Genomic DNA, 27,794 nt, shown 5'->3' with positions numbered 1-27,794 from the left:
GTCACCACTCACCTCTTCAGACCCAGCTAGAATGCGAATCCACCTGTCCTTTAGTCTTGGAGAGTGGAGTGATTTCAGATGCCGAACTGCATGCCTACTAACGCTCTGCATATCACACATCCAGCCACGCCTGCTATTGTCGTTGGACATCTGAAATCACGCCACTCTCCAAGAGAGAAAGGGCCACCAAGGCAGCCAACAATTTAAGACCCACATAATAGAACTGCAGATTAAAACCGTTAAGATGAACCCCCTCAAAAACATTTGAACCATTTAAAAAGCAGTTAAAATAGATGCAAAAGCATCAAAAGGAACAATTAAAACATTGACCAGAAAGGAGGGATCACTCAGGAAAAGCAAAAGGGAAGAAGAAGAAGAAGAAGAAGAAGAAGAAGAAGAAGAAGAAGAAGAAGAAGAAGAAGAAGAAGAAGAAGAAGAAGAAGAAGAAGAAGAAGAAGAAGAAGAAGAAGAAGAAGAAGAAGACGATGATGATATTGGATTTATATCCCGCCCTCCACTCCAAAGAGTCTCAGAGCGGCTCACAATCTCCTTTACCTTCCTCCCCCACAACAGACACCCTGTGAGGTAGATGAAGATATTGGATTTATATCCCGCCCTCCACTCCGAAGAGTCTCAGAGCGGCTCACAATCTCCTTTCCCTTCCTCCCCCACAACAGACACCCTGTGAGGTAGATGAAGATATTGGATTTATATCCCGCCCTCCACTCCGAAGAGTCTCAGAGCGGCTCACAATCTCCTTTCCCTTCCTCCCCCACAACAGATACCCTGTGAGGTAGATGAAGATATTGGATTTATATCCCGCCATCCACTCCGAAGAGTCTCAGAGCAGCTCACAATCTCCTTTACCTTCCTCCCCCACAACAGACACCCTGTGAGGTAGATGAAGATATTGGATTTATATCCTGCCCTCCACTCCGAAGAGTCTCAGAGCGGCTCACAATCTCCTTTACCTTCCTCCCCCACAACAGACACCCTGTGAGGTGGGTGGGGCTGGAGAGGGCTCTCCCAGCAGCTGCCCCCTTTCAGGGACAACCTCTGCCAGAGCTATGGCTGACCCAAGGCCATTCCAGCAGGTGCAAGTGGAGGAGTGGGGAATCAAACCCGGTTCTCCCAGATAAGAGTCTGCACACTTAACCACTACAACAAACTGGCTCAAAAAACCAGTTTAAATAGATACAAAATCATAAAAAAGCAACAATTAAAACATTGTTTGGGAAGGAGAGATCATTAAGGAAAGGCAAAATGAAACAAAAACATTTTTAAACAGCTAAAATAGATACAAAAGCATAAAAAGAAACTATTAAAAGATTGGTCAGGAATGAACGATTATAGAAAGAAGAAAGGAAAGAAAAGCATTTTTAAAAACATTTAATATAGATACAAAAGCAAAAAAAGCGGCAATTAAAACATTGGCTGGGAAGGAGGGGTCTCTAAGGAAAAGCAAAAGGAAACAAAAACATTTAAAAAAACAGTTAAGACAAATATAAAAGCATAAATGATCTTGGTTTAAATTTTTGGAAGAGAGGATGATAGGATATGACATGCAGCTCATCACAGGGAAGAGGTGGGGAAAGGCATTCAGCTCTCTATAGTTATAGTTTCAATTCGTTGGATAATTAGTGCTTCCCTCAGTAAGTAGCACTTTTCCTCCCCCCCGGCTGCTGGAAATGAGCAAAACCAGGTGTTCGTGAGGGTGACATTTTTCTGCCTTGTGTTTCTTCACCAGCTTTTAACGGTCATGTTACCTTGCCTTACCTGACAAAAGATGTGGAATTTCCGTGAGGTTTCGAACAGGGTATAGAACATGCCGACTCTAACACTGGCTCCATAGTCGGAAACATCTCTACATTGGGCATCCCAATCTTTCTCTGGGACCAGATGGCTTCTTGGAGCTCTAGGAGCTTCCAGGAAAACTCTTATGGTTTCCCTGGACGCTCTAGCAATTTGGGAAGAAAACTCTATGGTACCATAGAGGTATTGCAGTATTACTCTAAGCAGTGTTCCTTCTCAGCTGAGTTAGTGTGCGCTAGCTCACAGTTTTTTAGCCTCCAGCTCACACATTACATAAGAACATAAGAGAAGCCATGTTAGATCAGGCCAATGGCCCATCCAGTCCAACATTCTGTGTCACATAAGAACATAAGAGAAGCCCTGTTGGATCAGGCCAGTGGCCCATCCAGGCCAACACTCTGTGTCACATAAGAACATAAGAGAAGCCATGTTGGATCAGGCCAATGGCCCATCCAGTCCAACATTCTGTGTCACATAAGAACATAAGAGAAGCCCTGTTGGATCAGGCCAGTGGCCCATCCAGGCCAACACTCTGTGTCACATAAGAACATAAGAGAAGCCATGTTGGATCAGGCCAATGGCCCATCCAGTCCAACATTCTGTGTCACACAGCGGCCAAATATATATATATATATATATATACATACACACACACACACACACACACACTGTGGCTAATAGCCACTGATGGACCTCTGCTCCATATTTTTATCTAACCCCTTCTTGAAGGTGGCTATGCTTGTGGACGCCACCACCTCCTGTGGCAGTGAATTCCACATGTTAATCACCCTTTGGGTGAAGAAGTACTTCCTTTTATCCGTTTTAACCTGTCTGCTCAGCAATTGTTGTCTTAGCTCAGGAGAAATGGCCCCAGAGCAAACTAATTTATGTAGTAGCTCACAACTTTATTCCAGTAGCTCACAAAGTAGAATTTTTGCTCACAAGACTACACTGCTTAGAGGGAGGATTGACTCTTAAGTGTTTCTTTTTGCCAGAGTTGGTTCTGGCAAGGCAGAAAACCTCCGATGACCAACGTTCCCTCTAAACTGCAGAGTCTTGTGAGCAAGAATTCTATTTTGTGAACTACTGGCATTAAAGTTGGGAGCTGCTGCATCAATTGTTTTGCTCTGGAGTCATCCTTCCTGAGCTAAGACAAAAATGTGTGAGCTGGAGGCTAAAAATCTGTGAGCCAGCTCATGCTAACTCAGTTTAGAGGGAACACTGCCGATGACGTCTCCCTGAGTTTGTATTGTCCCATTTGGATCCCTTGGTTTTTGTGGATTGTGGCATCCACTCTTTTTCCCTGCATGTTTTGTGTCAACGAAATACCTTTCCCAGGTGAGGAGGTTTAGGGCAATCACTGGTTAAATACAGAGGGAAGTTCCGGTTGCCTTAAAAAAGAAAAAGAAGATGACGACGACATTGGATTTATATCCCGCCCTCCACTCAGAGTCTCAGAGCAGCTCACAATCTCCTTTCCCTTCCTCCCCCACAACAGACACCCTGTGAGGTGGGTGGGGCTGAGAGGGCTTTCACATCAGCTGCCCTTTCAAGGACAACCTCTGCCAGAGCTATGGCTGACCCAAGGCCATTCCAGCAGGTGCAAGTGGAGGAGTGGAGAATCAAACCCGGTTCTCCCAGATAAGAGTCCACACACTTAACCACTACACCATACTGGCCCTTTCAAGGACAACTCCTGCCGGAGCTATGGCCGACCCAAGGCCATTCCAGCAGGTGCAAGTGGAGGAGTGGGGAATCAAACCCGGTTCTCCCAGATAAGAGTCCGCGCACTTAACCACTACACCAAACTGACACCGATGCTAGTTAATAAGAAGGCTGTAACTTGAGATCAGCAGATAAAGGACACTGTAGCCACCTGAGGAAAGACGGATTGCTGTGAATTTATGATATGATAATTCAAGCCAGAGCCATGAATCTGAGTTTGAAGAAGAGAAAGATGCTTGCCGTCTCTTGGCTTGAAATACAGCAACACTCAGTATATATATATATTTTTAAAAAACTGTAAAGCCATAAACCGACATCGCTGATTTAAGGACCTGAGGGCCTAAACGTCGCCATCGCAAAAAGACTGTTCATCATCTTTAGATCAACCATTTAAAGCCATACAATAAAACATGGTGGTACGTTGGGCCCTGTTGTGCTTCAAGAAAAAATGGAAAAGACTTGAACTAGAGGACCTCTGACGAAGCGGACGGGCAGTAGGTTCAGGACAGACAAAAGGCAAGACTAGAGTGACTGAAATGTGGGATTTGCTGTCAGAGGATGTCTGAATCAACAGCTTTAAAGAAGGATTAGATACGTTGATGGGGGATAAATCTATCAATGGCTACCAGCCGTGGCGGCTGAGGGGAACCTCCACATTCAGAGGCACTAAACCTCTCAAAGCCAGGATGAAACATCAGGGGAAGACCTTGGCCTCTCTGCCCTGTTGTTGGCCCCCCCAGAGGAACTGGTTGGCCTCTGTGTGAGACAGGAGGCTGGACTAGATGGACCCTCCCTGGTCTGATCCAGAAGGGCTCTTCTGATGTTCTTATGAAGGCCTCTCTGCCCTGTTGTTGGCCCTCCAGAGGAACTGGCTGGCCACTGTGTGAGACAGGAGGTGGACTTGATGGACCCTCCCTGGTCTGACCCAGCAGGGCTCTTCTGATGTTCTTCTCAGGGGAAGGCCTCGGCCTCTCTGCCCTGTTGTTGGCCCTCCAGAGGAACTGGCTGGCCACTGTGTGAGACAGGAGGCTGGACTAGATGGACCTTCCCTGGTCTGACCCAGCAGGGCTCTTCTGATGTTCTTCTCAGAGAAAGGCCTCAGCCTCTCTGCCCTGTTGTTGGCCCTCCAGAGGGACTGGTTGGCCGCTGTGTGAGACAGGAGGCTGGACTAGATGGACCCTCCCTGGTCTGACCCAGCAGGGCTATTCTTATGTCCTTCTCAGGGGAAGGCCTCAGCCTCTCTGCCCTGTTGTTGGCCCTCCAGAGGAACTGGTTGGCCACTGTGTGAGACAGGATGCTGGACTAGACTGACCCTCACTGGTCTGATCCAGCAAGCCTCTTCCCATGTGGTTGTGAGATATCTGGCTTAAAAATCAGTTAAAGCCAAGTTTCACCCCACAACTGCTTTCTGCCTAAGATAAACACTCGCTGACCCACATCTTGATCTGACTCACATGGAAGGTCCCATTTTTGGAGGTTTCATGGAGGTTTTCTGCAGATGTGCTGTTTATACTTTGACCTGGATGGCCCAGGTTAGTCTGATCTCATCTGATCTCAGAAGCTAAGCTGTATTTGGATAGTATTTGGAAGGCCGACCTCCAAGGAACACCAGGGTCATGACGTAGAAGCAGGCAATGGCCAACCACCTCTGAAATGTCTCTTGCCTTGAAAATCCTACAAGGTCGCCCGTAACTCAGCTGTTACTTGACAGCAAGAAACACAAAACAAAACCACTGTCTCTGAAGACTGCAATCTCATGAGCCCCAGTAATTCTCCATTGAATCGGCATTATTTTTCCTAGTTGGATGCTGATCACGCAGGAAAGACTACAGCACTGGCCCCACCCTTGAAGAGGTACTATTCATATGCACACACAGTCAAAGTGCTATAGGACTGAGCTCAGAGAGCCAGCTTCAATGCAACTCTGTATGAGTGCATGAAGAGGATCTCTCTGTCCCCTAGTAACAGCCTGAGGTTGCTTTATTCAAGTTGGCTTTTGCTGGCTAGAGCCACGGACCAAGAGAGAAGAAGATATTGGATTTATATCCCGCCCTCCACTCCGAAGAGTCTCAGAGCGGCTCACAATCTCCTTTATCTTCCTCCCCCACAACAGACACCCTGTGAGGTGGGTGGGGCTGGAGAGGGCTCTCACAGCAGCTGCCCTTTCAAGGACAACCTCTGCCAGAGCTACGGCTGACCCAAGGCCATTCCAGCAGGTGCAAGTGGAGGAGTGGGGAACCAAACCCGGTTCTCCCAGATAAGAGTCCGCACACTTAACCACTACACCAAAGAGGCTTAATTAGCTTAGAAGTTTACAGTTCACACAGATCATGTTGACTTTGAGTCGTGAGAGAGACGTTAGCGGGGTTGGACTGGACTTACTCTGGATGAGGAGGGGCAGTGGCTAATAGAGCACCTACTTGGACTTCAGAAGGTTCCCGGTTCGATCCCCAGCACTGCCATTTAAAAGGACCAGGCAGTAGGTGCTGTTAATTTTCATACGGCAATGTGTGCAGAACAGCCAGGAGATACTAAGATTGTCTGACAGCCAGAAGTTCTAAGCACTTTTAGTGTTATCAGGGGTGGAATTCTAGCAGGAGCTCCTTTGTACATTAGACAACACACCCCTGATGTAGCCAATCCTCCAAGAGCTTACAAGGCTCTTTTTTGTGAGCTCATGGAGGATTGGCTATATCAGGGGTGTGTGGCCTAATATGCAAAGGAATGCTAGAATCCCACCCCTGAGTGTTATGCACCACAAGATAGTGAGTTAGACTTGTTTTTTAAGGCAACAGACTTATTTCAGAGGTGGTTTGCCATTGCCTGACTGTGCGTCACACCCCTGGTAATCCTTGGCGGTCACCCTTCCCAATTCACAGCAGCTCACAGCTCTCCCTCATAACCATAATGCTTCATCGGCCACCTAGGGCAACTGACTCTCCTGCAATCGGATCAGATCTGCTCAGCCAGAACTTATGAGCAATCCCTTTTCTCTAGAGAGCCATGCTTTGAACACACACCAGCCCCAATTTTCCTGTTCATCCGTCAAAAAAAGAAAGAAAGAAAGAACACTGTGGTAGAGATGAGAGCAAATTTCACAGCCTTGCTGTTTTGATCTGAATTTCTCCATCCCAATTTCCTTCCTGCCTGGTGAGAAACAGCTTTGGGAGTTTTTGATTCCGCACCAGTTTCCTCGTGCTGAATCACCCCTGTTAGCATTTACATGTTTCGCTCTTATTTGGTATCAACGGCGTGAGTAAGAGAAACGAACAAATTCAGCACTGAAGGGACTGCAAAGGAGGCAGACGGACCCCAGTAACAACAGGGATTCCGCAGGGCCTGTAAGACCCACCTTTTCAAGATGGCCTTCAACCAGTGACAAAACTAGTGACAAAGCTAGAGGCTGCTGAAAATGCTTTTATTCTTTGAAACTCACTGATAACCTGTTTATAACGCTTTATTGTTAACGCCTTATTGTTATGCTAATTTTAATAATTTGTAATTGTTTTAACTATGTTTTATAAGTATAATTGATGTAATGTGTATTTTATGTTGTGAGCCGCCCTGAGCCTGCTCTGGCGGGGAGGGCGGGATAGAAATAAAAAATTATTATTATTATTATTATTATTATTATTATTATTAACAAATACCGTCATAAAAAAGAACCAGAAATAGCTAGTTTGGCTGATTCCCTGTGCAGCTCGGGCCAAATTGCTTGAAAATGTTCAGAACGAAGAGGTTTTGAACTCAGCTCACACCCTTCTGGATCTCTGAGACATGCTCCTCCTTTCCAAACTCATCCAGAAGTACAGTCATTGTGTGGAGACACCATGAGATATCTTAGCATGCCTGACCCCCCCCCCCCTTAAAGCAGGGGTGTCAAATGTGCAGTCTGAGGACCAAATTAGGCTCCCGGAGGGCTCTTATTAGGCCCGCGGGCATCTGCTTCCTTCTCTCTCTCTTGCTTCCTTCTGCATCACAGTTTGCTTTGCCAGCCTAGCTCAATCACACAACAAAGCTACAGAGCAAAGCCTCTGTTTTCTCCATTGGCTGACCAGCACATGAAGCAACTTATGTTTCCAATGCCCAGCCATTTCATGTTTTCCTTTGGGTCTTAGGCTCAAAGCATTGACCATGAGATTTCTGTAATGAATGTCAATACATCAAAAGCAGGTTTGCAACTTACAGACACATCTGAACAACACCAGAACAGCATGTACAAAAGCTCGCAATGCCCACCTATTTCATGTTTTCCTTTGGGTCTTAGGCTCAAAGCATTGACCATGAGATTTCTGTAATGAATGTCAATAAATCAAAAACAGCTTTGCAACTTACAGACATATCTGAACAACACCAGAAGAGCATATTTAAGATTGCTACAGCACAGATACACACCTGACCAACACGTGAACAGCATACTCAAGATTGCTACAACACAGACATTGTCTCCAGATTTTGATGCAATAATTCAGAGCAAGATGGGTCAGTTATCAGAGTCTGTTAAACAAGCAAAATATTGCAAGAGTGCTATTATTTTAAGCATATTTTAAGTTTTTAGAAAAATCTTTGTGTCTGTGTCCTTTATAAAGTGTCAGCTACCTGGCATTATATTTTAAGAGACACATGACTTGGCCCAACAAGGTCTCATTTTTGTCAGATCCGGTCCTCATAACAAATGAGTACGATACCCCTGCCTTAAAGAGACAGTTTATGAACAGCTGTGGGTTTTTTACATCCCAAATGATCCTGGTTTATAAGGATAAGACGAGGAAATATTACTCACTCTAAATGCAAGAGTTGTCAGCAAACGCCCTTCCCCCCTCCCTTGGTATTCTGATCCTTCCTCAAATCTCTTTGCACTTTAAAACTGAAGAACCAACAGATGCTAAAGGGAAGCCAGATGCTTTAATTGTAAATGAATTCAGGCATGATTTTATTTTTTCTGACAGGAAATCCATAGCTTGAGTGGGAAGTTACTGAGTGGAATCCTCAGTTCTCTACTTCAGGGCTGGGGAAACGCATTCCCCCACAGAACCTGTCAAAATCTGAATGGAGATGTTTTGATAACAATTCGATAGCGGTCCTCCACGTCTCTCCCATCTTCTTGGCCCTAATTGGTGGAATAAGGCATGCTATTAGCGCTCTGAGTCTACCTCGCTCAGAATTCTCAACAGCAAATGCAAACATAATACAATCTCTCTAGAATGGGGGAAAACAGATACCCAGTTCTGTGCTGGCATCTATCTAGAGTCATTAGATACATACATGGACATCTTTTGGATGTCTGGAAAGGTAAAGGGAACCACCAGAAGTTCAAGCTGGTTTTTGGAGAGGTAGAGGAACTAGAGATCAAATTGCCAACATTTGCTGAATTATGGAGAAAGCACGGGAGTATCAGAAAAATGTCTATTTCTGTTTCATTGACTACGCTAAAGCCTTTGATTGCGTGGATCACAACAAATTGTGGCAAGTTCTTAAAGAGATGGGAGTACCAGACCACCTCACATGTCTCCTGAAAAACCTGTATAAGGGTCAAGAAGCAACTGTCCGAATGGGATATGGAACAACTGGTTGGTTTAGAATAGGAAAGGGAGTTCGACAAGGATGTATATTGTCTCCCTGCTTATTTAATTTATATGCAGAGTACATCATGTGGAATGCTGGCCTGGATGAAACAGAAGCCGGAATTAAGATTGCTGGGAAAAACATCTACAACCTCAGATATCCAGATGATACTACTCTAATGGCAGAAAGTGAGGAGGACCTAAAGAACCTCTTGTTGAGGGTGAAAGAGGGGAGAACAAAAGTAGGCTTGAAACTCAACATCAAAAAAACTAAGATCATGGCATCCGGCCCCATCACACCTTGGCAAATAGAAGGGGAAGACATGGAAGTAGTGACAGACTTCACATTTCTGGGATCCAAGATCACTGCAGATGGTGACTGTAGCCATGAAATTAAAAGACGTTTGCTCCTTGGGAGGACAGCTATGGCGAACCTGGGCAGTATAACAAAAAGTAGAGACATCACCCTGCCAAAAAAAGTCCATATAGTCAAAGCGATGGTATTCCCAGTAGTAATGTATGGCTGTGAGAGCTGGACCATACAGAAGGCTGAGCGCAGAAGAATAAATGCTTTTGAGATGTGGTGTTGGAGAAGAATCTTGAGAGTCCCTTGGACTGCAAGAAGATCCAGTCAGTCAGTTCTAAGGGAAATCAACCCAGACTGTTCCCTGGAAGGTCAGATGCTGAAGGTGAAGCTCTAATACTTTGGCCACCAAATGAGAAGGGAGCACTCACTGGAGAAGACCCTGATGCTGGGAAAGACAGAAGGCAAAAGAAGAAGGGGATGGCAAAAGATGAGATGGCTGGACAGAGTTACTGATGTAACAAACACGAATTTGAGCAGACTTCGGAGGATGGTGGAAGACAGGAGGGCCTGGCATGACTTTGTCCATGGGGTCGCAAAGAGTCAGGCTTGACTGTGTGACTGAACAACAACAAAATAGTCCCCTGTGCAAGCACCAGTCGTTTCCGACTCACATCACGACATTTTCACGGCAGACTTTTTAATGATTGTCAGTTCCTACTGAATGATTCGGTAGTGGGAATCACAATAGAAGTTGCAAATTGTTTAGAGGATATTCTGAAAATTAAATCCAATTATGTCCTGTTGTAGAATTGACTTTTTAAAATTTAATCACACGCATTTAACTTTTGTACATGATCTTAGCCTTATCTATCAATCTTAAACATTATTCTAAATTTTTTTTACCATGCCAATAAAGGTACTGTCTGTCAATTAGATTCATAAATGGACATCTTCTGGAAACACTGATCCGGATACTGGAATGGAACTGGAATGGACCAAGGTTCCTATTATTCCTGAAGAATGGCCTGCAGTTCTAAATATTCCATATTTATTTTAAACAACTTTTAGCTGCCTTTCTTCTCTGCAGGACTCAATCTGGCTTCCAGTGTAAGTAAAATAATTCCGTATTTATTTAAAAACACTCATTCGTCACTTTTCTCCCTTGCAGAACTCAAGACAGTTTACGATGTAAATGAACCAGCAATTTTTTTTAAAAAAAAACCACACACATAAAAGACCCCAATTTAAAATTTTCATTAGGATTGCCAAAAAATAAAAACTGAATTCATCAAATGCAGTCCTAAATAAAACACAGAAAGTTTCAGTCTTTGCCTTTGCAGCAAAGAAAATACGTGCCAAATAAAATATCTGCAGCTGCTTCCTAAAGACTGAAAAAGAGGAAGGTAGTTCCATAGTTGTGGGGCTGCGACCAAAAAGGCCCTGTCTCATGTGCTCATCATATGAGCTTCTTTGGTTGGTGGGGTAAGTTAGGAGGACCTCATCTTGTGATCTGAACTCACAGCCTCATTCAATACTGTACCAATATGTTCCAATCCTCAGCCAAGAACGAAACTTAAGCAGAGCCTGATGGATCAGTCCGGTGGTCCATCTAGTCCAGCTGTCCTGGAGAGCCAAATGGGGCACAGAGTCCAAGGCCTTTCCCTGGTGCTGTCTCCTAGCCCTGGGTTTCAGAAGTACATAGAGAGACAAGAGGCACTGGTGCCATTTCCGAATGATCTGAACCCCAGGCAGTTTGAAAACCAGAGCCAAATCAGCATGTGCTCCCAAATCAGCCATGAGCTACATCATCTTGGCAAAAGTTAAGGCTGGCCTGGGAGCCAGTCCTAGGAGACACCAGCAGAGTCAGTCAACCTTCTGTGGTCAACAGTGGATTCTTCACACGAATACACAGAGCGGCCACCTTGCCCAGAAACAGACCTTCAGTCCATCAAGGTGAGTATTGTCTGCTCAGACCGGCAGCCACTCTCCAGGGTCTCAGGCTGAGGTCTTTCCCATCACCTCTTGCTTGGTCCTTTTAACTAGAGATGCCCGAGATTGAACCTGTGACCTTCTGCAAGCCAAGCAGAGACTCTTCCACTGAGCCATGGCCCCTTCCCTATAATACATGGACTCATGAAGCTGCCTTGCGCTGAATCAGACCCTTAACCTGCTTAAGAACAGTGCTTGATTATGACTACTGTTATTCATGGTTACTGTCCAGCCAAGGGACTAGGTTTTTGACACGGCTGCCATCTGAATTTTCAATTAGTTAAATGGTATGTTTGGTTTTATGTTTAGTTGTTTTAGAAATGATGTAATTTGTTTTATTTCATGTGACCCACCCTCAGCCCATCTGAGAAGGGCAGGATAGAAATGTGAATAAATAAATAAAATGTCAGATGTATGATAGCCTCAAGACATGAATGTCAGATGTTTGAGGGAGGGAAGGAAGGGGGAGAGAGAGAGAGAGAGAGAGAGAGAAAGAAAGAAAGAAAGAAAGAAAGAAAGAAAGAAAGAAAGAAAGAAAGAAAGAAAGAAAGAAAGAAAGAAAGAAAGAAAGAAAGAAAGAAAGAAAGAAAGAAGGCAGATAGTTGGAGAGGGAGAGGTGGAAAGAAAGCAACTTTAACCTTAAATGCATGCAATGACTGAATAAGAGCACTTTAAAGACGCCATCAGGGTTTGTAATTTTCAATGTAACTGATTTTTTATATATGTATTTTTTTTAATGTTGTACATCGCCCTGAGCCTGCTGCTAGCTGGGATAGGGCAATCCATCAGATGTAATAAATAATAATAAATAATTCTCCAAGTTGCCAGCTGGCTTGGCGAGGAGAAGTGATTTAAAGAGACAAATACCTTCTCCAAGACAGCCAATGGAGCAACGGGGGCTTTGAGAACCACACAATGTGTGTGAAAGAGCCACATGTGGCCCCTGAGCCAATTTGGCCACTCCTGCCTTAGTCCATCAGGGTCCCAAGCAGAAGTTTTTCACATCACCTACTGCCTGGTCCTTTTCAACAGGCAAGGCCTGGGATTGAACCTGGGACCTTCTGCCTGCCAAGCAGAGGCTCTTCCACTGAGCCAGAGACCCTCGTCTACTTCCACAAGTCCAGGCCAACAAACCTTGCCGGGACCGCATTCAGTTTTCTTCGGAAACTCTGCAAGCTGTAAATGTTCTGTCGTGTCTAGCAGGGATGTGAAGAAGGGTGCTTTGAAACTGAGATCTTGCAAAAGAAAACACTGGGTTTGATTTATTTTCAGGGGTTGGGGAACCATGTACACGCGCACACAAACACACACACACGCCAACCAAATGGAAAGCACGTCGAGAGCTTCGTCGTTTCTATGCACAGGGCTGAGTGGGAGAGACGGATGCTTTCAGCGCCGGAGGAGTAGGTGAAAGGACATATTAAAGACACATTTTCCCACCGGGTCATTGTGGCGCTCCTCCGAAAGCAAATTGAGAGACTGATGTTCGAGGCAAGATCAGAGAGCGTATCAAACAAGCGCCTCTATTACCTAGAGGCCGATGCAAGCCCACGAAGCAACATTTGACAGATGAAAGCGCGTACACATGTTACGCTAAGCAAGCTGGCAGCTCGCAGTCTGGTGGGGAATGAACAAATGACTTCCAGGCCAGGACGGAAAAACCAGTGGGCCTTCAGCCCCTGCGGATGCTGTCGCTCCAGGAGAGGAGGTGCATACCTGCGTCTTGCATACCTGTGTACACCTGTGCATTGCAAGCAATGGAAAAAATTGCATTGGCAAAGACACACAAAAGAGGGGGGAAGATATATTCTTGGGGAAGAGGACTTGGCTATTTATCACCTTCCAAGAGTGCCTAAAATTCCCAGTGTTCAGATTGCTCCCTAGATTTTTAGAGCTCGAAACTACCCAATCCTCTTTCTAATGTATTATTACAATCCTTCCATTATTTCATTCTTTTTTTTAATTGCCAGGTTTCTGCACAATGCACACCTGGCTTCTATGCCTCATTACAGCAAGACTGCATGACAATTTAGCAATGCCCATGTGCCAAATGTGCGCATGATTAAGGAGGCAATCCCACATACACTTAACAGTGGGATATTTGTGAGTCTTCCTGTTTCTGAGCTTCCCAGAGATAGCTGGTTGTGCATGGTGTGCACAGAATGCTGGACCAGATGGGCCCTGATCCGATCCAACAGGGGTGTTCTGAAGAAGACGACCATAGATTTATACCCCGCCCTTCTCTCTGAATCAGAGACTCAGAGCAGTCACAATCTCCTTTATCTCCCTCCCCCCACAACAGACACCCTGTGAGGTAGGTGGGGCTGAGAGAGCTCTCCCAGAAGCTGCCCTTTCAAGGACAGCTCTGTGAGAGTGATGGCTGACCCAAGGCCATTCCAGCTGGTGCAAGTGGAGGAGTGGTGAATCAAACCCAGTTCTCCCAGATAAGAATCTGCGCACTTCACCACGACACCAAACTGATTCCTATGAGGGGAATTACAGGACTCCAGCCTTTATTCCATCCACGATTCAATATTTATTTATTTATTTTTGCATTGAATGGAAGTTACAAGACAAAGGAGGGAAAGATGCATGGAGTTCCCCCTTCTCTGCAGATTCTCTGTTTTTCCTGGGCATGGGTAGATGGGTCAGCAGTCCCAACTAGGGACAAGCACAAAACTCATCACAAACCTAATTCCATCGTGAACATCGCCTGGTTCGTGGTTCATGAGTCTCAGTTTGTGAGATGGCGTCTCCCGTGAGCTGCCATGATTTAATGGGGGTACGGGGAGCCGGTGCATGAGCCAGACATGCCGGCAATTAGGGTAGCCAGGTCTGTGCTGGAAAATACCTGGAAACTTTGGGGGTGCATCTGGGAGGGGGCGGGGTTTGGGGAGGGGAGGGGCCTCAGCAGGGCCCTAGAGTCCACCCTTCCAAGCAGCCCTTTTCCCCAGGGGAGCTGATCTCTGCCAACTGGAGATCAGTGGTAAAAGCAGGAGATCTCCAGGCCCTGCCTGGAGGCTGGCAACCCTAGGCAGTATGGATAAATTGACTTTCAAAGCAATAGGGGAGGTGGGCTTCTGCAACCCTTCTGCACCTTGGAAGCACCAAGTATAGGGAGGGAATTAGGTTTGTGATGAGTTTTGTGCTTGTCCCTAGTTGGGACTGCTGACCCATCTACCCATGCCCAGGAAAAACAGAGAATTCTGATAGGCAGAAGTCTGATAGGCAGTTCAGGCTGCCAATGAAAGACCACATAAGGTAAGTTGTGTATATATACCACCAGGGGCCTCTGAAGTTCCCGCCCCGCTGCTAAAGCCAAGCAGAGGGGCTCAGCCAGTGAGTTTCCCCCCCAGCCAACCCTCATCAAATCTGGAGAGCAGGCAGAGGGACACACCAGGGAGGCCCTTTGTGAGTTTGATGTCTCCAACTTGAAGTTCCGTTGGACATACTCCTGATTAAGAGAGCCCTTTCCGGGGCGGGGTGGGGGGGGCACCTGCTTTGGAGGGTGTCATGAGCCCTGAGGAGGGGGAGCTGAAAGGGTTAACAGACCAGGAAGAACCAACAGCTGGCCCAGCAATCACTTTCCCCACATTCCAGGAACTCGCACCGGCTGTTGACAATCAGTGTCCTCCAAGCTCTCCCCCTCCCATCTCAAGAATGCGCAGCCGTCTTAGGAAAACGCTGGCAGAACGCAGACACACAGCACGCCAATGCTTCTGATCGCTTAGCCCTGAGTACTAGGAGAATTACGGCCACCCAGGGAGCAGGCTGATTGAGGCTCCCATATAACTCACGCCCGGGACTTGGCAACCTCGTGGAAGCAACAAGTCGATTCCCTGGCTTGCGTCCACGCTCCTTCCTGATTCCAGTTCCTGATCAGTGTGAATTCCTTGGCACCCTGACCCTTTGGCTTTGGACACTGACTTCTGCTTCTGGTTTGTGATTTTGCTATGGTGACCCAGCTCCTGTTTGACTTCCTGAACTTTGACTTCGGACTGACTTTAGACTCCCTCCTGCCTGCACCCTGAGAACGTGACAGCAGGCTGTAAGTTGCCCCCCCCCCCCCGAATCCAATCCTCCCTATACTTGGAGGGCCGGTAGAGGAGACTCAGCTTGGAGACGTGCTTTGAGTTTGGCAACTCTAGCCCACGAGGAAGTGCACCACAAACCTCATGAACTATGAACTGGTTCATTAAACAGAAAGCTTTGTGGTTGTATGAGGCCCCACGAACCCGGATGAGCCTCAATTTTCCCAGTTCGTGCCCATTCCTAGTCCCTCCCACCCACCCATACAAGTTAAATTTTGACGGGTAGACGGGGTAATGGGTAGAAAAAGCCCAGCAACAACTCATATTAGGCCACACCCCTGATGTCACCATTGCTTCACACAGGGCTTTGTTTGTAGGAAGAGCCCAGCAGGGACTTGTTTGCATATTAGGCCACACACCCCTGACACCAAGCCAGTCAGAATGTTCCTGGGCATTCCTGCTCAAAACAAAGCCCTGATGTTCTGCAATGATCTATGATGGGGAAAGATGTTCTCTATGTAGTCCCAGACTGCCAGATATGTAGGAAAACAGGGGACGTCTTTTTTTGTGCATGGCCAGTGAACAGACAAGCCCCAAAGTCTTGGTCAAGGACCACAGTCAGGGGTCATTTTGTAGAAAAAAAGGTGCCAGAGCTCATTGGCATAGCTCATTTGCATCTGCCACCCCCCCCCCGTGACATCACCAGAGGGTGGGCTCAATTATATCAGCTCAGCATCTATCTTCAAATGTTTGATGTAGTGGTTAAGTGTGAGGAGTCTTATCTGGGAGAAGCAGATTTGATTCCCCACTCCTTCACTTGCAGCTGCTGGAATGGCCCTCTTGGGTCAGCCATAGCTCTGGCAGAGGTTGTCCTTGAAAGGGCAGCTTCTGGGAGAGCTCTTTCAGCCTCACCTACCTCACAGTGTGTCTGTTGTGGGGGAGGAAGATGAAGGAGATTGTGAGCCTCTCTGAGATCTGGAGTGGAGGATGGGATATAAATCCAATATCATCATCTTTTTCTTGAATTAGAATGGTCATCATACAACCTTACTCCCATCATACTTTTTCAAATTACCTTCTCTGATGTGGCCATGGTGGCATGATGATTTCCATCTGTCTGCTTTAGATGTTTTGGTTATTTCCCCCCCTCTTTGTATGTGTGTGGGGGGGAAATGTTAGAAAGTTTGTCAAATCTTCATGTTCAGCCAAATTCTCACAGGGGGGGTTGAACAATGGAGCCTAGAAGCAAGTATTGGCAGGAGGTGTTAAAGAAAGAGCACAATAGAATTTAGAGGCTCCAGAGCTCAGCTCCTGTGAGCTTTTGCCCAAACTGAAGCCCGACCACAGTCAATTGCTTTGTCGCCTCCTTTACAAAGATCCCCTTCCCTGGGAAAAGCCCTTTCTCCCAACTCTCTTGGTGCCGAGTTCCAATTCCTAGAGCTCCAGTAGACGCATTCAGCTCATGCACTTATTTCAGTGCCAGATTGCTAGCGCTGGTTTTGGCAAAAAAGAGCAGCTCGCAAAGCCAGCTTTCCCTCCACAGATGTATATCCCTGGCCGCCGCTTCTAAAGAGAACACGCAATGAGGCTTTTAATCTTTGCTTTCCATTTTGTTCGGCTGTGGAGCTTGTCCAACGGATGGCAAACAATCTGCGGCACTGGCGGTAGGCAAAGATGCTGCCGCATTGGCAAAAGCCCCGACGGGGATGTTGGGGAGAGGGGGATTTGCTCTCAAACATGGGCTGCCACAGAGTAGGTGGAATTCAATCCCTGGTGTTCAGAAGACCAGTGGGCCACAGGAAGAAAAGCACCTTTGCAAACCCCAAGACAATACTGGCAACCCCACTAACGAGAACTACAGCCCCAGATCTCTGCAGCAAAAAGGTCCTTGCAAGGAGATAAGGCTGTTTCCTTTGCCTCTCCCACATAGGGTTGCAAAGTCCAGTTCAAGAAATCTCTGTGGACTTTGAGGGTGGAGCCAGGAGACGCTGGGGGGTGGAGCCAGGAGACGTTGGGGGGTGGAGCCAGGAGCAAAGTTGTGACAAGCATAATTGCACTCCAAAGGGAGTTCTGGCCATGACATTTAAAGGGACCACACACCAAATGCCTTCCCTCCGTTGGAAATAATGAAGGATGGGGCACCTTCATTTGGGGGCTCATAGAATTGGACCCCCCAATCCAGTCATTTTGAAACTTGGAGGGTGTTTTGAGGAGAGGCACTGGATACTATGCTGAAAATTTGGTGCCTCTACCTCAAAAAACACCCCCCCAGAGCTCCAGATACCCGCAGATCAATTCTTTATTATAACCTACGGGAATCATTCTCCATAGGGAATAATGGAGTGCCCATAAGATATTCCCCCCCACACACATTCTGATGACTCTGAAGTGGGGGGAGGGCCTCCAAACCAGGGGATCCCCTGCCCCCACCTGGGGATTGGTAACCCTACTCCCACACTATTGGACTTTCACTCATTCCATTTATTACAATCCAAGATCAGGCAGCATAAGGAATACAAGCTAGGAACAAATTAAAACACATTTGAAGGGACTGGGGCCCAATGGAACAGCCTCCACTTTGCATGCAGAAGGTCCCAGGTTCAATCCCCGGCATCTCTAGTTGAAAGGACCGGGCAGGAGGTGATGGGAAAAACCAATACTGACCTCCATGGACCAAGAGTCTGATTCAGTAGAAGGCAATTTCATGTTTGAGTCTTAAAAAGAGCCATGTAGCTCAGCAGCAGAGCATCCGCTTGGCATGCAGAAGGTCCCAGGTTCAATCCCCGGCATCCCCAGTGAAAAGGACCAGGCAGGAGGTGATGGGAAAGACCTCAGCCTGAGACCCTGGAGAGCGGCTGCCAGATAATACTGACTTTGAAGCACTGATGGTCTGATTCAGTATAAGGCAGCTTCATGAGTCCATGCATTATAGGGAAGGGACCATGACTCCGTGGAAGAGCTTCTGCTGGCATAGCAGAAGGCCCCAGGTTCAATCACCGGCATCTCCAGTTGAAAGGACCGGGCAGGAGGTGATGGGAAAGGCCTCTGCTTGAGACCCTGGAGAGCCATGGAGAGGGCCCATAGCTCAGTGGCAGAGCCTCTGCTTGGGATGCAGAAGGTCCCAGGTTCAGTCCCCGGCATCTCCAGTTGAAAGGACCGGGCAGGAGGTGATGGGAAAGACCTCAGCCTGAGACCCTGGAGAGCCACTGCTGGTCTACAATACTGCACTTGATGGGGAGAGTGTGGCTCAGTGGCAGAGCCTCTGCTTAGCATGCAGAAGGTCCCAGGTTCAGTCCCTGGCATCTCCAGTTAAAAGGACCAGGCAGTAGGGGATGGGAAAGACCTCTGCCTGAGACCTTGGAGAGCTGCTGTCAGTCTGCAGTACTGAACTAGATGGGGAGAGAGTGTGGCTCAGTGGCAGAGCATCTGCTTGGCATGCAGAAGGTCCCAGCATTTCCCATTGAAAGGACCAGGCAGGAGGTGATGGGAAAGACCTCCGCCTGAGACCCTGGAGAGCAGCTGCAGTCAGAGTAGACAATACCAACCTTGATGGACCAAAGGTTTGATTAGGCAGCTTCATGGGTACGATAATAACAACAAAGATTCTTAACTTAGGTAAGTACTGATTTCAGTAATACGCGGTAGTTAAAAGGAATGAAACATCTGCCTCCTTAACAGCTGGACCAAAGGGCAGAGTTCAGCCACCTGAAGAGCAATTTCATTAAAGCAATTCATGAGCATTCTGAGGTGGGTGGCCTAATATGCAAGGGAGCTCCTGCTAGAATTCCACCCCTGTCCCTACCACAAATTTTGTCAATCTTTAAGTTGCTCTTGGACATTTACTCTTTTCAAGAAGAGCAGGTAATTAAGATTTATTAGACCTGCCTGGAGAGAATGGGGATAATGCCTTGATCTGGTTAGTGCAGGCTAACCCAAGGTTGTCAGGTCTTAGAAGCTGGGCAGGGTCAGGCCGGGTTAGTCCTTGGATGCGAGACCACCAAGGAAGCCCCAGGTCTGCATGCAGGCAAGGGCAAACCACCTCTGTACATCTTTTGCCCTGACCTGGATGGCCCAGGCTTGTCCGATCTCATTGGATCCCTGAAGCGAAGCAGAGTTGATCCTGATTGGTAAATGCAGGGGTGGAATTCTAGCAGAAGCTCCTTTGCATATTAGGCCACACCCCTCTGATGTAGCCAATCCTCCAAGAACTTCCAGGGCTCTTTTTTGTAAGCTCTTGGAGGATTGGCTACATCAGGGGGTGTGGCCTAATCAGAGGTGGAATTCTAGCAGAAGCTCCTTTACATATTAGGCCACACCCGTCTGATGCAGCCAATCCTCCAAGAGCTTACAAGGCTCTTTTTTGTAAGCTCTTGGAGGATTGGCTACATCAGGGGTGTGTGGCCTAATAGGCAAAGGAGCTCCTGCTAGAATTCCACCCCTGAGTAAATGGATGGGAGACCTACAAGGAAGATCAGAGCAGTAATGCAGAGGCAGGCAATGGCAACCACCTCCGTTCCATCTTTTGCCTTGAAAACTCTACAGGGTTGCCGTAAGTCGACTGCAACTGGGCAACACTTCCCATCAGGGGTTTTCTTGTAGCAGGAACTCCTATACATATTATGTCACACCCCCTGAAATAGCCAATTCTCCAAGAGCTTACAGTAGGCCCTGTACAAAGAAGACGACTGCAAATTTATACCCCGCCCTTCTCTCTGAATCAGAGTCTCAGAGTGGCTCACAATCTCCTTTCCCTTCCTCCCCCACAACAGACACCCTGTGAGGTGGGTGGGGCTGAGAGGGCTCTCACAGCAGCTGCCCTTTCAAGGAGAACTCCTGCGAGAGCTATGGCTGACCCAAGGCCATTCCAGCAGCTGCAAGTGGAGGAGCGGGGAATCCAACCTGGTTCTCCCAGATAAGAGTCTGCACACTTAACCACTACACCAAACTGGCTCTCTGTAAGCTCTTGGAGGATAGGAGGGGTGTGGCCTAATATGCGAAAGAGTTCTTGCTACAAAAAAAAGCCCTGCTGCCCATCCTTAACGTACAGGGAACGAACGCCCTTATAAAATGAACAACAGAGTTAACACGTGTTCAGCTGTTTCCATTTTACCTTTTTTGGCTCCCTTAGTGCTCTGAACATGTGACAGCCCAACCTTCCAAAAGCAAAGAACAAAGATGGATACACAATTAATACCCCCTCCCCCCTCCCCAAGATATCCACTTTATATGGAGGAAGAGGTAGATTTTAGGCTTTCCCATCTGGGACTGAGCCAGGTGTTTTAAACCTGAGCTTTCCCCACCCCCCTCTAAGCACATCCTGTTTGGCCAACAGAGAACCCTCCACAGTAGAAGCATTCAGCTCCTTCCCTCTGTGTTTCTGCTGTAACTATGAGGGGGGAGGGAAACCCTGCAAAGAGGATTTCCATCAGCCTCTCTGCCAATATGGCTTATCTTCAAAACACACCTAGTATCCCCAAAGGCAGCCGAAATGTCTCACAGCCACACCCTGCCCAGTTGGACAGGAAATCTCTCCATCCCAGACCATATTGCGGGAGTAAAGGGAAAAGATTAATATTTGATGAACATGATCACCATAAATAATTTTGCATAAAAAGCTTCCGCAACTCGTTAGAATTACCTGCAATTTTCGCCTGCTTTCAAACACACAGGTTTCCCTTCATGGTAAGTTGTGGTTATTAAGTGTTAAAGGTAAAGATAGTCCCCTGTGTAAAGATAGTCCCCTGGGGTGACGTTGCATCATGACATTTTTATGGCAGACTTTTTATGGGGTGATTTGCCATTGCCTTCCCCAGTCTTTTACACTTTCCCCCCAGCAAGCTGGGTACTCATTTGACCGACCTCGGAAGGATGGAAGGCTGAGTCAACCTGGAGCCGGCTACCTGAACCCAGCTTTTGCTGGAATTGAACTCAGGTTGTGAGCAGAGAACTCGGACTGCAGTACTGCAGCTTTTCCACTCTGTGCTAGGATCATGGTAATTTTTTGATGAGGTTCAGCTATGTTATGGGTTAGGAAGAGCCAGGGTTAAGAACATAACAGACCTGCTGGATTAGACCACAAGCATCCCTCTAGTCCAGCATCCTGTCTCACATGGTGGGCAACCAAGTCCTCTGAAGGGCCAACAACAGGGCAGAGAGGCCAAGGCCTTCATAAGAACATCAGAAGAGACATTCTGGACCAGACTAGTGGTCCATCTAGTCCAGCATCCTGTCTCACATGGTGGGCAACCAAGTCCTCTGAAGGACCAACAACAGGGCAGAGAGGCCAAGGCCTTCATAAGAACATCAGAAGAGACATTCTGGACCAGACCAGTGGTCCATCTAGTCCAGCATCCTGTCTCACATGGTGGGCAACCAAGTCCTCTGAAGGACAAACAACAGGGCAGAGAGGTTGAGGCCTTCTCTTGATATTGCCTCCTGGCTCTGGGATTCAGAAGTTGACTGTCTTTGAACACGGAGGTTTCCCTCAGTCACTATGGCTACTAGCCACTGATAGACCTCTCCTCCATGAATCTATCTCATCTCCTTTGAAAGCTGTTTCTTCCTGTGGCTGTCACTACATCCTCTGGCAGCAAATCCCGCATTCAAATAACTCTTTGTATAAAGTGGTATTTCCTTTTCTCCATCCTGAACCTACCGCCCACCAGCTTCACTGGATGCCCTTGAATTCTAGTATTTTGGGAGAAAAAAACTCCCTTTGTCCATTCTTTCCACCTCATGCATCATTTTAGAAACCTCCATCATGTACCCCTCCCCTTAGCTGTCTCTTGTCTAAGCTGAAAAGTCCCAGATTCTTCAGCCTTTCCTCATTGGGTTGTTTGAACACTCAGGCAGGAGAATCCAAGACAGATTTTACAATCTGCTATGGGGACTGATTGTACGCAAATTCAGTCCAGGTTTTGCAAGCTTGGGGAGGCGGGAGGGGGGGGGGAGAGATGCTAATGCCTCAAGGAGTCCATGACATTATCCATTTTGCATCACACTGGAGACTTTTAGGAGAGGAATGCACAGGAGTTCTGGTGCACATTTTTTAAAATGCTGCATCAATGACAAATAATATATATATATATATATATTTAAAGAGCATTGTGCTCATGTGTAGGACGATTACATTCAAAAGTACCATGGTCTTTAAAAAAAGCCCTTCTAAGCCTCTAACAATATTAGCATTTTCAAAGCCTTTAATGAGAGTCATTTTTCAGTATAAACCATCCGTAATCATTCTGAATTTACCGTAATCAGCAATTTTGTCCACAGTAAGGGAATTATTTGGGGAGGGGGGGAGACTTCAGTAGTAAAAGCAAAGCCAAAAGCGTACTTCAAATTAGAGAGGAAAGAAATAATATTCTTTAAAAGCTGGTTCGGGTATCCTACACTTGCCTCATGGCTTTTCCCAATCAAAAAGGGGAGGGGGGGTTGTATTTTTAAATCATCCAACCCTCTTAACACAGTCAAAGATACACACGCCCCACATTTTCAGGGCTAATTCAAAACTAACAATCCCTACCTTTTTTGAAACAGTAAGTTACATAAACTAATAATGTGTTCCCTGGGGAGTGCTACACTGAGAGATTTAGCTCCTGATTTGTTTGTTTAACAAAATGCTGAGGGAAGGGGTAGAAACACAGAAGCAGAGCTGGAAGAGAGGGCACCAGAGGGCATCTAGTCCAACCTCCTTGCTGAACACAGAACATTTGAAGCTGCCACCCCACACTCCACCAGTGGCCCCCATTCTATGCCCGGCCACTGGTTGCCAACCTCCACGTGTTCAAATTCTGAAAAAGCACTGTAGTAATGGAATACAGACACACACAAAAATCCACGAATAATTACAAAGAACCTTGCTATTACTAATTATTCTTAAGGGATGCAGTACATGCATATACAGTGTTGAACCACAAAACTTAGATTTAAACATGCAGCAATAACCATGGCAATGGATGTCCCAGGTAAATCTCAGTTTTGACCCTTCGTCAGGCCGTAATTCTATGGTAAAGCTGCAACAAAAATTAGAAGACGACGACCCCTCCCTTCTCTCTGAATCAGAGTCTCAAAGTGGCTTACAATCTCCTTTATCTTCCTCCCCCACAACAGACACCCTGTGAGATGAGTGGGGTTGAGAGAACTCTCCCAGAAGCTGCCCTTTCAAGGACAACCTCTGCCAGAGCTATGGCTGACCCAAGGCCATTCCAGTAGCTGCAAGTGGAGGAGTGGGGAAATCAAACCCGGTTCTCCCTGATAAGAGTCTGTGCACAAACCACTACACCAAACTGACTTTAAGATTGAGCATTTTCTACACATATGTTAAATACAGTCATCAGAATTGGAATTATTATGTGGTTCGACATTGTATCTGCATGTACTGCATCCTTTAAGAATACTTAATAATAGCAAGGTTCTTTGAAATTATTAGTGGATATTTTTTGGTGTACATTCCATTACCACAGCGCTTTTTCAGAATCTGTACACTATTCAACACTGTATAGCTATTTATTTGTTACACATACCTCCAGGTGTTGGCTGGAGATCTCCTGGGAGTTCACCTAGAGAAAATGGTTGTTTTGGAAGGTGGACTGTATGGCATTATTCCCCATAGAGGTCTCATCTCTCCCCACCCCCCACCCACTCCTCAGGCTGCACTCCCCAAATCCGCAGGTGTTTCCCAACCTGGAGCTCAGGCGACCCTAGCCCAGAGGAAAGCAAGCAAACCTACCTGGAGATGAGCTGTAATCAGTGCTTCTTCTGTAGGAAAAGCCCAGCAGGAACACATTTGCATATTAGGCCACACCTCCTAATGCCAAAAAAGAACCCCATGGCGCAGCGTGGTAACGCTTCAGTATTGCAGTCAGAGCCCTCTGCTCATGACCTGAGTTCAATCCCAGAGGAAGCTGGTTCAGGTAGCCGGCTCGAGGTTGACTCAGCCTTTCATCCTTCCGAGGTCGGTAAAAGGAGTACCCAGCTTGCTGGGGGGAAAGTGTAATGACCGGGGAAGGCAATGGCAAACCACCCCATAAAAAGGTCTGCCGTGAAAACGTTGTGAAAGCAATGTCACCCTAGAGTTAGAAACGACTGGTGCTTGCACAGGGGACCCTTCCTTTCCGAATGCCAAGCCAGCTGGAACTGCATTCCTGTGAGTTTCTCCTCAAAAAAAGCTCTGGCTGTAATTCCAGGGGATCTCCACTCCCTACTGGGAGGTAGGATTGCCAGTTCTGACTCATGAAATATCTGGGGGACTTTGGAGATGGAGCCAGGAGACTTTGGGGTGCAGCCGGGAGCAAGGGTGTGACAAACACAAATGAACTCAGAAGGTTGTTCTGGCCATCACATAAGGGACCGTATTCCTTTCAAATGTCTGCCTTCAATTGGAAATACTGCAGGATAGGGGCAACTTCTTTGGGGGTTGCCTAGCAGGGGTGGCCAACGGTAGCACTCCAGAAGTTTTTTGCCTACAACTCCCATCAGCCCCAGCCAGCATGGCCAGTGGCTGGGGCTGATGGGAGTTGTAGGCAAAAAAAACATCTGGAGAGCTACCGTTGGCCACCTCTGGCCTATGGGAATCGGTCTCCATCTGGTATAATAGGACTGCCCGAGTAGACATTTCCTTCTCCCCCCCCCACAAGCTTTCTGATAACTCTGAAGCAGGGTTGGATTAACCATTAGGCCATGTAGGCATTGGCCTATGGGCCCCCACACCTTTAGGGACCCTGGGCCATCTTTCCCCCTTGGTTTTCCCTGTGCTTGCAGCTCTCCCAGTCTGCACACGCAGCCAGCAACTGAGCCGCTCTTCGCCCGATTTGCCTGGTGCGGCTGCTGCTGGTGTTGTTGCCAAGTTTGCCTCTCTGTGCCTCTCCCCCACTGCTTTGTCAAAGGGGCTTTTGAAAAGGGGCCTGCAGGCTGCCTTGGGGGCCACAGTGGTGGGGCAGGCGCTCTGACCCTGAGAACATTTGCAAGGGGGCCCCAAGATTTCAACTGCCTAGAGGCCTCCACAGGGTTTCATCCGGCACTGCTCTGAAGCGGGGGGAGGGCCTCCAAACCAGGGTATCACCTGCCCTCACCTGGGGATTGGCAACCCTAGGCTGGTGTCCCTAGATGCGGCAGAAACAACTCCAGATTTAGTATATTGCGTTCAGAGTAACAGGCAGCGTTGTGATAGGGAAGATGAAACCACAAATTCAAGAAGGTCACAACAAAAAATACCTGAACCACAAACTCAAGAAGCTCACCACAACAAAAGTACCTGAATCACAAACTCAAGAAGCTCACCACAACAAAAATACCTGAACCACAAACTCAAGAAGCTCACCACAACAAAAATACCTGAACCACAAACTCAAGAAGCTCACCACAACAAAAATACCTGAATCACAAACTCCAGAAGCTCACCACAACAAAAATACCTGAACCACAATCTCAAGAAGCTCATCACAACAAAAATACCTGAATCACAAACTCAAAAAGGTCACCACAACAAAAATATCTGCAATAAGATGGAGAGGTGTGCACAATGTACACTAACGTGGTGTTGTTTCTAACAGACAGAAATGGGCTTTTGTTTTGCTTTTTTTTTGGGGGGGGGAGAGGGAAATATCGTTGTTGTAACCCCCAGAAACCAGTCTCAGAAAGCATCCCTGTAGAATTCTCATCTGTCCTCCAAATGCTCTCATTCCTGCCAGCAGGAAATCATATTTAATCCCTGAAATATTTGCATCTATTAATCCAATCTAGAATACAAATGAGGGGCATTATTAAAGCAGCATTTTCTGCCTGCGTTGTCAAACAAAGAAATTGCTACATCTGTTGAAGCCTCAGTTTTTCCCAGCCATTTTAGCTTTGGTTTCTTATTGTCTCTTCATGCGCCGTTCTGCTTACAAGGACCTCTCTCCATCTTGACCAGTGCAGAGCACCTAATTCCTATTTAATCACATTTTTTTAAAATCCTACCCTTACTCCAAAATAGCAACATACATGGCTAGGGTTGCCAAGTCCAATTTAAAAAAAATCTGGGGACTTTGGGGTGGAGCCAGGAGACACTGGGGGTGGAGCCAGAAGCAAGGTTGTGACAAGGGAGTTCTGGCCATCACATTTCACAGGACCGCACACCTTTCAAATGCCTTCCCTGCATTGAAAATTATATAGGGGCACCTTCTTTTGAGGCTCATAGAATTGGACCCTCTGGTCCAATCCTTTTGAAACTTTGAGGGTATTTTAGGGAGAGGCACTGGATGCTATGCTGAAAATATGGTGCCTCTACCTAAAAAAGACAGTCCCCCAGAGCCCCAGATATCAGCAATTCTCCATTATACCCAATGGAATTGGTCTCCATAGGGAATAATGGAGTCTCCAGCAGACATTTTCCTTCCCCCTGCCCTGTTTTCTGGTGACCCTGAAGCGGGGGGAGGGTCTCCAACCTGGGGTATCCCCTACCCCCACCTGGGGATTGGCAACCCTATACGTGGCCTCTCTCTTATTATATCCTCATCACAGCTTTGCAAGCTAGGTTAGGCTAAAAAAGAAGGAGTGTTTAGTCCGAGAAGCGGCCCCGTGGCACAGAGTGGTAAAGCAGCAGTACTGCAGTACTGTGTTCTGAACTCTCTGCTCACGACCTGAGTTCGATTCCGGTAGCCGGCCCAAGGGTGACTCAGCCTTCCATCCTTCCGAGGTGGGTAAAATGAGTACCCAGCTTGCTGCGGGGGAAGTGTAAAAGACTGGGAAAGGCAATGGCAAACCACCCCGTCAAAAGTCTGCTGTGAAAACGTCGTGAAAGCAACGTCACCCCAGAGTCGGAAATGACTGGTGCTTGCACAGGGGACCTTTCCTTTCCTTAGTCTAAGGAAATGTTACAGCAGAGGGAAAACCTGAAACTAATTGTCTCCAGTTCTTGGCCAACACTATGAGCACTGCCCGACACGGCAGTTCCTAATGCTATTATTAAGTTTCTCAACACTTAAGGCACTCTGTACCTGCTCAGAGGCAATGTCCACAGTAAGAGGCTCCAGGTCTCAGTCATGACGATGCGTGAAAAACCCAATCTCCTCTGAAAGTCTAGCTGTTGACTGCATTCAGCTTTAGCAGAGAAGTTCCAACCGAGGCCAGGTTTTTAGCATCATCATAATTAGAACACCACAAGGAAAAGGAGCCAGGTGTCTGCATGAAGGATCTTACAATCAAACTTTACACTATTGCTTCAGACCAGGGGTGGCCAAACTGTGGCTCAGGAGCCACATGTGGCTTTTTCACAAATATTGTGTGGCTCGCAAAGCTCTCACCACGTCGGCCAGCATGGAAAAGGCATTTCTCTCTTTAAATCAATTCTCCAAGCGAAGCAAGTTGTCAGCTTGGAAAATGCAT

At 47.0% G+C, this 27,794-nt stretch overlaps 1 protein-coding gene and 1 non-coding gene across 2 annotated transcripts in view; one reads left to right on the top strand and one right to left on the bottom strand.

Annotated features, from left to right (window-relative positions):
• The window catches only part of RORA (RAR related orphan receptor A), a 523,174-nt gene extending 495,658 nt beyond the window's left edge, over nt 1-27,516 (bottom strand). The window contains 1 exon segment of the mRNA XM_060259894.1: nt 27,407-27,516. The gene's annotated coding sequence lies outside the window, so the exon portion shown is untranslated.
• On the top strand, nt 18,664-18,736 carry TRNAA-AGC (transfer RNA alanine (anticodon AGC)). Its single transcript has one exon. It is a non-coding gene; the product is annotated as a tRNA-Ala (tRNA).
• Nucleotides 27,517-27,794: the final 278 nt, after the last annotated feature.

The sequence above is a fragment of the Heteronotia binoei genome, chromosome 19, assembly GCF_032191835.1.
Source record: "Heteronotia binoei isolate CCM8104 ecotype False Entrance Well chromosome 19, APGP_CSIRO_Hbin_v1, whole genome shotgun sequence".
NCBI lineage: Eukaryota > Metazoa > Chordata > Lepidosauria > Squamata > Gekkonidae > Heteronotia > Heteronotia binoei.
The sequence above is the reverse complement of the archived record's forward strand: the minus strand, read 5'-3'. Positions and strand labels throughout refer to the sequence as shown.